At 34.1% G+C, this 11635-nt stretch overlaps 1 pseudogene; it reads left to right on the top strand.

Annotated features, from left to right (window-relative positions):
* The first annotated feature begins 276 nt into the window (after positions 1–276).
* On the top strand, positions 277–1058 carry LOC138171054 (small ribosomal subunit protein eS1-like; annotated as a pseudogene).
* The last annotated feature ends 10577 nt before the right edge of the window (positions 1059–11635 follow it).

Genomic DNA, 11635 nt, shown 5'->3' with positions numbered 1-11635 from the left:
TATGATATGTAGTTTTCACACAAACACAACCACATAATGGTTAAAGGACTTTTTGCAAGAAGATGCATTCTAAACATTTGATATTTCATTCAGTGATAATGTTGAGGATTACATAATAATATGAATCAAAATTACAATGGATGAATATCATCAGCATAATAAAAGCATCTTATAATGATGTGCATGTGATGTCAGATTAAATTTGTCTTGTAAGAGGGCACATGTCTTTTATTTTACAGAAATTATAATCAAGCTTTTGGCTTTCAGAGAAGGATCATGACAGTGGGCAGGAATAAGAACCTCACCAAAGGTTGCAAAAAAGGACCCAAGAAGAAAGTGGTAGATCAATTTTTGAAGGACTGATATGATGTAAAAACACTAGTTATGTTCAACATTTCCAATATTGGCAAAACACTAGTTACAAGGACTCAAGTAATGAAAATTGCCTCTGATAGTCTCAAGGGTAGAGTTTTTGAAGTGAGTCATGCTGATCTGCAAAATGATGAGGTTGCTTTTTATAAGTTCAAGTTAACTACTAAAAATTTTCAGGGGAAAAATTGTTTGAATAATTTCCACGGAATGGGCCTTACCTGGGACAAGATATGCCCCATGTTCAAAAAGTGACAGACCATGACTGAGGTCCATTTTTATGTCAAAACTAACAATGGGTACTTGCTCTGCCTCTTTTGTGTTGGTTTTACCAAAAAGTGCAACACCCAGATCCATAAGACCTCTTATGTCCAGCACCAATGAGTTTGTCAAATTGGTAAGAAAATAATGGAAATCATGACCCAAGTGGTGCAGACAAATGATTTGAAAACAGTTGTCCATAAACTGATTCCAGACAGTATTGGAAAATACATAGGGAAGTTCATTTACCCTCTCCACGATGTATTTGTTGGAAAAGTCAAGATGCTCAAGAAGCCCAAATTTGAACTGTGAAAGCTAATGGAACTGCATGGTGAAGGTGGTGGCTCTGTAAAAGCTTCAAGATATGAAAAAGGCACAAAAGTTGAAAGGCCATTGGCTATGAACCACCAGTTCAAGAATATGTCTGACATAAGAACTTTCAAAGGTTGAAAAAGAAAAAAAATATTGTTATGAAAAAATAAGTTATAATAAAGTCGATAGTGTGTTGATAAATGAAAGGTATGAACTTTATTCTGCTTTTCCATCTAATCATAATTTTATTCCACCCTTCATAAAATTGTTCTTTAAAAACTTATGAGTATGGAAAGTGACCCATGATTTTTGTAGGTCATAGGTCTAGAGCTGAAATGTACTTAAGGAAATCTACTCTTACAAACTTATTTTACATATAAGGAAACTGAGACCCAGAGAAGTGATATGAGTTTTCCAGGTTCACCCAGGTAGTAAATGGAAGATCTGGGATTTAAATGTAGATCCTGTGACATTAAATTCAGCACTCATAGTTCAGCAATCTCTCCAGAGCACCATCTTCTCTCTTATAAAAAGATAAAGTAGCAGAACATAAGCCCTGCAAAATTCTGCCTAGCAAGATTAGTTCTTCATTCTTAAGTCCAACTCACTCAAAGCAATCATTCACTAAAGGGTTGACTATGTGGTGATGATGGTGTTTCTTCTGGCCATAGAGATTCATGTAATAGAATGAAATATAAAATAACTTTTATTCTATTCCCTACTTCTACTTTATCCTTAAGGGTGGTTGATTGAGTAGGCAAACAGGTGGATAGAAGAGTTAGTTAAAAATAACCCAGTTCTTATACCATCTACAAACATTAATTTAATTAATATACATCTCTTAATGTGAGTTCTTTGGTCATTGATCAGTGAATTGGAAGAACTTATACACATTCATATTCATGTTTTCCCTATAACTAAAATAAAACACACAAAAAACATTGAGACTAAATGTTTGAGTGTCTCACAAGTTCTCTTCTGTGAGATGAATGAAATATCTAAGAAAATGTACATGAACTATGTATAATAGATAAACAATAAGTGAGGCACAAGGTTGAGTTAGTTGGGAAAGGAGGATGAGAGTGATTAGGAATTTGTCCAGTGTTTTTATGTGCCATTTTCCATTCCTTGGCCCCAAATACTATATTTTTAAATTAATTTTCTCCCTGTGATTCTGTATCTCTCCCTGAATAATGGAACACCATGACTTTAGAAGGATAATAATTGTAGACAACTCAAAGACAATAAGAGAAAAATCCTTTTAAATTTCCCCCCAAAAAATAGGTAGTACCTCATCTATGGTCCATCTGGAAGAAGGAACAAAAGTACAAAAGAATAGCTAAGAAGTCTCTGGCTTCCCTCCCAGTTGATAGGAAAAGAAGAAAACCAAAAGAGTAGACACTTGAAGACTATAATATACTATTTAACAGGTAAAGAGAGAGAATGATAGTTTTCTAACAATACCCCTGTTATTAAACCTTAAATTTAGAATAGAAATAAAATAGGAGTACCACAGTTAAGAATTGTTGTTGTTGTTGAGTTATTTTAGTCATGTTCGATTTTTCATAAGCTTATTTGCAGTTTTCTTGGTAAAGATACTAGAGTGGCTTTCAATTTGCTTCTCCAGTTAATTTTTTTCCAGTTAATATTTTAAGTCAGGGAACTGAGGCAAACAGGGTAAAGATATTGCCAAGGGTCTCACAGCTAGTAAATGTCTGATACTTCAGGTCTGAACTCAGTGTCTGAATTCAAATCTTCCTGACTTCAGGCCTGGTGATCTATTCACTGCACCATGTAGCTGCCCCATACCTTGTAAATTATAACTTCCAGTAATCTGAAAAGATTTTCTTTCCCTTTTTCTTCCAAAGTGAGAATTGTTGGTATTGTTGAAATTCCATCCTACTAGGAAATAAAACATTTTTTTTCCAATGCAGTTAACATGATTCATTGGACCCCATCATTGTTCTGCCTGGAGATGTTCGGGGAAAGCCTGTGGTATATGCCTTTTCCCCCCATTCCAAAGAGCTAGAGGTAATAATGACCATTCATAGCTTATCATATTGCCAATCAAGGGTGAGCATGCAAGTTCTTAACAACTGGTAGTTTTGGGATATTAAAAGAGGCATATAGATGATACGATGCATATAGTGTTGGATGTAGATTGAGGAACAAATGAGTTTGAATCCTGCTTCAGGAACTTAATAGTTTAATTCTGGGCAAGTCACTTAATCTTTCTGAGTCTTGATTTCTTAATCTGTGAAATGGAAATAATAAAAGCATCTTACTCTCATGGTTGTGGGAAGCTCAAATGAAGTCATGCATTTGAAATGCTTAAGAAAACTTTATGTGCTTTATAAATGAAAGTATAGTAATGACTGTTGTTGTTCTTGTTGTTAAAAGAACTCCACAACCTAAGATGATCCTCTATGAGGATGTAGGGGAAAAATCAAATAAGATCAAACATTGTGCAAATAAGATCAAACAGTATGCAAAAGGGATATTCCCACTTCAGAAATCAAATATCCATCATTATATGTTGTTGCTATAGATAATACCAATATTTATTTAGGGTTTTCAGGTTTGTGGAGCACATCACATATAAGGTGGGTGATCAAATACTGTATTACCCTTCTTCACTCTCATTATAATTCAGTTAAGTGGTCTTCTTTTTTAAAAAATCACCAATAAATAGCTTCTATTGAAAAGATTTATTCTGCTTTATCTATTTCTATTGATATAAAAGGCTGGCCCACTTTCCTCCTGCCTTATTGTTTTGTTCAGTGGTTTCCAAAGAAATGCTTAAAGGTAAATTGATCCCACACCAAGCATATCACATAATATGATACATAAGGAGACAAGAGGCATTCTACAAATAGACACAGAAAAGATGCAACTTGGAAAAGATATCTTCATGAGTGGTTTTGACTAGTGATTGAATCTCTTCTTGGAAAAAGAAATCCAGTGATTTTGACAAAGAAAACCCTGACTATTCTTTTTGCCAATCTCCATTTCTTTTTTTTTCCCTTGAGACATTCTATGTTCTTTTCACCACCATGCCAAACTCTTACTCTTTGATTTCTGCAAACATAAGGAAATCTGAGATTGGTATCTTATTATGAGCAAAGCTAAGAAATAGGGAATGTATGCTAAAATGCAAAGTAAGGACACCTGCCTGCATTTACAAGTTTTTAGAAATATGATAGAATCAAAGAGTTATTGTAGCTAAAAATAATGTTCTTGTAGTATAAGAGGAAGTACATTAGAGGACTAGAGAGAGTTTGAAGTCAAGAAGACCTTACTTCAAATCCTGTTTCTAACAATTAATATCTACATGAGCATAGAAAATAATAAGAAAAAATGTTTATTCAAAGCTTTGAGGTTTGCAAAGCCTTTATATTTTTTATCTGATATGATCCTCACAACAGCTCTATGAGGTAATTCTTTTACAGATGAGGAAGTAAAGGCTGATAGAGCTCAAGTGATTTGTCTCAGATCAAGATTCTAGTAATTGTTTGAAGCATGACTTGAACTCAGATCTTTCTCATTCCAGGTTCAGCATTAACCTTTAGTGTATTGTTTAAACTTTTATCCCATTGCCATAGACAAATTGTTATCTGTTTTGGTGGAAGGTGAATGTAATGTTAACTTCCTTACTTTCCAGTATCAAGTATGAATATACACTTAAAGTGTAACCTAAGGTAAGTTAACAGCAAATGAAATGAAGATGTGTTATCAGAAAGTGATAGAAAAGCAGTCACATGTAGACAAATATAGAATGAATGGTGAGGGAACTAGTCACTCTTCGTTGTCAATAGAAAAAGCCCAGAAAGCATTTACAAATACTAATCATTCTAGATTACCTACTTTCATTCACTTATCTGTTAATTGAATAAAGAGCATGATTGTGGTTATCAACTCAATTACTTTGCATTCTCATAGGGGAAAAAGACTATTAATCAAATTAATATGGGCGCAGGGGGACATCATAATGTAGTGGAAAGAATGCTGTGTTTGGAAATAAAGGAATTTGATTCTAAGTCTAAATCTGCATATGACATAATGTAGATGACTTAAAGAAAGTTTTATATTTTCTTTTGGCACTTTTTCCTGCTTTAAAAAATGAGCATAATACACACTGGAAAAACACTGGTTTGAAGTTAAAGGATCCAGTTTCAAATCTTATTTCTGCTACTTAGCAATCATGTGAACTGGGAAAATTCACTTACTCTTTTTGGCTCAAGTTTCTTCATTTGTACAGTGAGGTAATTGCAGTAGACTCTAGTCCGTTTCAGTTCCAAATTGATATTTGTGTTAAAGGAAAATTGAGAGAGCTAATGTAAAAAGAAATATTAGTAAATTAATAAAAAATACTGGTAAGAAAAAAATTGAATGTGAAGTAATAGGTATTTTAAAAAGTAGAAAATGAGAAGATTCTGGGAAGATGGTGTATTGGTAAGAAAATTCAAAACTCTCCAAGTTTCCCCCAGAAATGATATAAAATAGAACCTCAGGGTGAACAAAGAGCAGGAAAAATAAGTAAGAGTAGGAACAGAATGGAGGTTCTCCGGAATAATCAGAAAAGATCTTAAGAAAAATCCCAGGACAAGATTTGGTCTCTGTGAAGTGACCCCCAGTCTAATTCTGTTTAAACAACAAGCTGTGAGTCTTGGGGTTAGCTGGTTTGGAACGCAGCTTCACCACCAGTCACAGGAACTTTTATCCCCAAGGAAAGTGAGAAGATTTGGGAATCTGTGCCAGAGAAGATTGAGGGAACCTCTGCTAACAAGCAATGCCACACCCAGCTGTGCTGTGGAGATGTGGTCAAGGGTGAGAAGAAAATAGTAAACACCCAGTGCAGAAGTCGTGGTGCAGGACACCACTTACTGTAAGCACTTACAGGAGGTTGGAGGTTTTAGTTTCAGTTCCAGGCAAGAGGAAAGAACTTAGGGTGGAGACATCATACCTCAGGATTAGAGGTGATTAAAAAAAAATAAGCTGCTACAAATTTGAAAAAAAAATAGCAGGCAAAGGAAAAAGCATCCAACCATAGAAAGTTATTATGGGAATAGAGAAGATCCAGGTTCATATTCAGAGCAGGATGTTGAAGCAAAGAAACTCTCTTCTACCAGAAAAATCAATGTCAAATGGTCACCTGCACCAAAAGAATTGTTGAAGAACTTTAAAAAGACTAAAACTCAAGCGAGAGAAATGGAAAAACAATCCAAGAAAAACAAGAAAATGATGACAAGAAATTCAACTAATTATCAAAGGAGATCCAGAATCTTAAGGAAGAAAACGACTCCTTGAAAATAAGAATTGGGCAAGGGGAAGCCAGCAAGGTCATAAGAGACTAAGAAAATTCAATGAGGATGTGTTAATATGTGTATACATGTATATGTGTATGTACAAAGTATGAAATAATAGAAGACAATGTGAAACATCTCATAAGAAAAACAACTGATCTGGAGAACAGATAAAGAGGAGAAAACATAAGAATATTCACAATACTTGAAAGTTGTGCTAAAATATATATTTTGATACAATAATGCAAGAAATAATTAAAGAAAATGTTTCTGCAGAATTAAAACAAGAAGGGAAAATAGAAATAGAAACAAAAATCACCAATCATCATTTGCTAGAGAGCCTATGAAGAAAACCCATAAAAATATTGAAGGCAACTTCTGAAACTCCCAACTGAAGGATAAAATATTATGAGCAACAAGAAAGAAACAATTTAGATATGGCAGTGCCACATTTAGAGTCATTCAAGACCTAGAAGTGGCATCACTGAAAGAACACAGGTCTTGGAACACTATATATTGAAGAACAATAGAACTGGGGTTCTGGCCAAAAATATCATACCAAAAAAGCTAAGTATTATCCTGAATAAAAAAATGAAGATTTAATGAATTGCCAGACTTTTAGAATTTTGTTGAAATGAACAAACAAACCTGAGCATTTAACATACAAGAATCAATAGAAATATAAGTTGCATACAAAAGACTAATTTCAAGGGATTCAACAAGGACAGACTGTTTACATTTTATTTATGGAAATGTAAAATATATGTCTAAGATTGTTCTTAGTAATTGGGTAATTTCTAAGAGAGATTGGGGTAGACTTGAGTATGATATGATTTAAAAAGTAAAACCATTTAGTAACAGTAAAAGGATTAATGATTACTTGCAAATGAGGTGTAAGAAGAACTGATACAAAGGAAGATGGGAGAGAGAGGTTGGTATTTCTGGAAACCTACTTTAATTGGGAATGGTTTCAAGAAGGAACAATAAATATATATCTAGAATAGCATAAAAGTCTTCTAAATTCAGAAAGAAATAAAAAAAAATCTAATGGGATAGGAGGGTGGGAAAAGATAATGGGAGTAAGAGAATAGGTTAAAGTGGGGTATAGGAGGGTGTTTAGATTAATGGGATGGAGGATAAAGGTAGCATCCTTGGTGGGGGTAATTTAAGTAACAGGAGGGCAAGGTAACTGCTAGAAGTAAGGTAGAAGTGTCAGGAGGCATAGATATGCAGAAACATAAAGATTAGGTGTAGAATTTGTTAGGGAAAAAGGAGTAGGGGTGATAATCATGATTTCAGACAAAGTTAAGGCTAAAATAGATTTAATCAAAAGAGAAAACATTGTTTTGAACTATTAGTTAAGTTAAAATAACTACATAGTATAAGGGTAGGATATTGCTGTGATATAGGAAATGACCAGTTGGTGGACTTTTAAAAATATAGAAAGACTTAGACTTATGAAAGAAGAGGTAATTCACCTCAGATAAACAAAGGACAAATAAATATAAGTGTAAGCTTGGAATTGTCTTGGGCAGTTAAATGGATGCTTGAATATGGAGTCATAGGCCTGTTTTCAATTCTTATCTTTGCTACTGGGAAATTCATTCATCCTCTCTGGGTCTGTTTTCTCATCCATAAAATGAAGTGATTAGACTTAGTGACCTGCAAAATGGCCATTCCTGATCTAATATCTAAGATCTTATATGAATTCTGAAGTGACTATGGGGTATGTAGACCATAATAAATGTTGTGGAGCTCAGAGGAGGGTTCCACTCAAAGTTAAGCAACATTGAGTGTCTAGTTAATATCAGATAGAATGATATTAGTTTAATAGATCTTATCTATTCATATTTAATGTCTTTTTGTGACTATCCACTTCCTTTTGATTAAGCTGGCATTTAATTTTAATTCATTTTAAGTACACATACAGCACACAATTTGTTATTTCTTATATTAAAAGTGTATAGAAGCTAGAATCTATTTTCGAGGATATATGAATAATGTCATATCCATGTGGTTGAGAAGAAAAAAAATATTCACAATATAAATACAGCGTAAGAAGGGGAGATTATTCTCTTAAGTACTCTTAATTGTGCTTTTAAGAACAGAAATATGTGTTTTAAAAGGAAACTCTTTAGTGATTATGGGTGCAAGCTATTGCTTTCTTCTAATGTGACCATATCTTCCTCAGAGTTTTTTTTTCCATTAATTAGTGTGCTTCCAACTTATCTGTTCTAACCTAATGTGATCAGTTTTCCAAACTAATCATCTATTAGCACACAATTTAGACTCTTAAACTGCTTGCCATTCAAAATTCTGACTATAGCCTTTGCTACTACACTTATGTTTTTGGTTCTAGATAGGTGAACTAAATTAATTTTAGGTAACAAATGACACCAGTTTTCAAGATATGGGTGCTTCAAGGAGATAAAGTTTTGGAGAGTAAGAGAAATTTTAGGACATGTTTCAGCCATGTTTAAGGAAAGACGTTTTTCATTGATGTGACAAATATAAGTTGAGGTAAAATTATCATGTGTGTTTATCCCATGTGATTTTTATTTAAATATTTAAGCTTTAAACTCTCACCTTCTCTCTATAAATTATAAGTACTATTGAAAAGGACATTTTTCATTTTTGTCTCTAATCCCCAGTACCAAATAGTGTCTGCCATATAGCAGAGGCTTAATAAGTGCATTTTGATTAAGATGAATTAATTCGTGGGAACTGGTTAAAGCATGTTTTTAAACTGTCCATTTATTTATGTACCATGTAAACAAATAAAGTGCAATAGGAGAAATATTTTGAGTTAAATAATATTATACTTTTGGCATGTGCTAAAGAGATATAAGCTGTATTCACATTTAGTATGAACTATGTGCTAGGCACTGTGCCAAATCCTGGGATTATAAAGACAAGGGATAAAAAAACATCAGTGCCTATCCTCAAGAGTTCTTATTTTAATATATGAGACCCAATGCAAACAACTTTGTACTATGTGTGTATGTGTGTATATAGACTGATATGTGTATCTATCTAGTGCATATTTGTGTATATAGACTGATGTGTATCTATAGATATAGATAGATAGATAGATAGATAGATAGATAGATAGATAGATAGATAGATAGATAGATAGATAGGTAGGTAGATACATAGATACATAGATAGATAGATACATAGACAGACAGACAGTTAAGTAATAGATGTCTATATATTTGTTTGTCCTTCACATTTGAAGAGGATCAATGACATTATGAATTTGAATTCAAGGTACAGTGTGTTCAGTTGTGACTGATCAGTCTAATAAAAGTTCAGAAGGCTTTACCACAGGTCAGGACAAATAGTTCATTTGAACATTTGGGATGGCAATGTTTCTAGATCTGTGTATCTCATGTTTTTCTTGTACTGCTATGATTCTACTTTGCTCATAGAACACAGCAAATTTTAATGCAGGTATGTCATGTTGGGTGTTCCTGAGCCAGTGTCTGTCATGTCTCACAATCAATATTAAAGTTATTCAAAGAGTCCTTGATACTTTCCTCATATGTCTTTTTCTGACCTCTGTGAGTTCTTGCTTTATAAGAATTCTTTGTAAAAATATTCTTTTAGGTAAATGTAAGTTTGGTACTCTGGTTATATGGACAGATTATTGGAGATGAGCTTTCTACAGTAGAGTGAAATGCTTGACAATTCAGCAAAAGAGAGGACCTCATAATCTGGTACCTTATCCTGCAAGGAAATCTTCAGAATTTTACCAAAACAATTCAATTGGAAGCAGTTTGCTTTGGCATAGAACTGGTATACTGTACAAGTTTCATAGGCATATAACAATCAAGTCAGCACAATAGCACAGTAGACCTTCACTTTGGTATATAGACTAATACATCTTTCACACCCAGAAATACATGTGTATATGTGTGCATACATATATACACACATACTATTTACATAGATAAACATGTGCTCCCACACATGCATATATATGGACTGTTTGCATGCACATATATACATCTACATCCATACAATATGTTGGGCCTAATATCAGAGGGAACTGTCTTTAAAATGGGATGGCTTATGTGAGTCCTGAGTGAAGCAAAGAGATGAGAGAAAGTAACACTCACACACACACACACACACCACACACACACACACACACACACACACACCACACAGATGAGACAGATAGAGCGACAGAGATAGAGAGAGTACATATCTACGTTTCAAGATAGAAGTAGAATTATTTTTTGAAGTGAGCTTTAAAAAATAAAATGGGTGGGGCGGCCAGGTAGCACAGCGAGTAAGAGCACTGGCTCCAGTGTCAGGATGACCTGGAGATCAAATCCTGGGCTCAGACACTTAGCACCCACCCAGAAACACCTGGCCGTGTAACCTTGAGCAAGTTACTTAACGCCGATTGCTTAAAAAATAAATAAACAAACAAACAAACAAACAAAAAGATCCCAAAAAGAAAACTCCTAAGAACACTATAGCCAGTTTCTAGAGTTCCCAGATCAAGGAAAAAATATTATATGCAGCCAGGAGAAACAATTTGAATATTCTGGACACACAATCAGGATAACACAGGATCTGGCATCTTCTACACTGAGGGATGGAAGGGCTTGGCATATGATATTCCAGAAATCACAGAATCTTGGATTTAAACCAAGAATCACCTACCCAGCAAAACTGAGTATCATATTTCAGGGGAAAATATGTTCATTCAATGGAATAGAGGAATTTCAAGCATTCATGATAAAAACAACAGAGTTGAATAGAAAATTTAACATTGAGATACAAAAAGCAAGAGAAGCATGAGAAGGTAAACAGGGAAAAGAAATCATAAGGAAATTAACAAAGTTGAACTATTTACATTCCTACACAGAAAAATGATAATTGTATTTTATGATACTTTTCTCAATATGAGAATAGTTGAATGGAATATAAATGTATTTGTATATATATACATATATACATACACACACATATATATATATGTCTATATAGGAGGGTAGATGGGCATACGAATACATATGTGAATGTGTGTATATATGTATAAAGATATACATAGACAGAGGGCACAGCACCAATTGAATAGAAGGCATGATACTTAAAAGGTGAAATTCAAAGGTGAGAGAGGAATATAATGAGAGGAGATGGGGAGAGATAGAACGGGGTAAACTATCTCATATAGAACAGGCAAGGGGAAACTGTTACAATGGAAAGGAAGACCAGGAAGGCAAAAGGTAATGAGTCAACCTTACTCTGATTGAATTTGGCTTAGGGAGGGAATGACATATACACTAAATGGGGTATCTCACCCTACAGGAGAGTAGGGGGGAAGGGGATGAAAGAAGGGATGATGGAAGGGAAGGCAGGCTGGGGGGTAGGAA

Source organism: Petaurus breviceps, unplaced genomic scaffold (assembly GCF_028583685.1).
Source record: "Petaurus breviceps papuanus isolate PSGF00001 unplaced genomic scaffold, PetGlider_PUasm1.0 41, whole genome shotgun sequence".
NCBI classification, from domain to species: Eukaryota; Metazoa; Chordata; class Mammalia; order Diprotodontia; family Petauridae; genus Petaurus; species Petaurus breviceps.
Note: the sequence above shows the minus strand (reverse complement) of the source record. Positions and strands in the feature narration are given on the sequence as shown.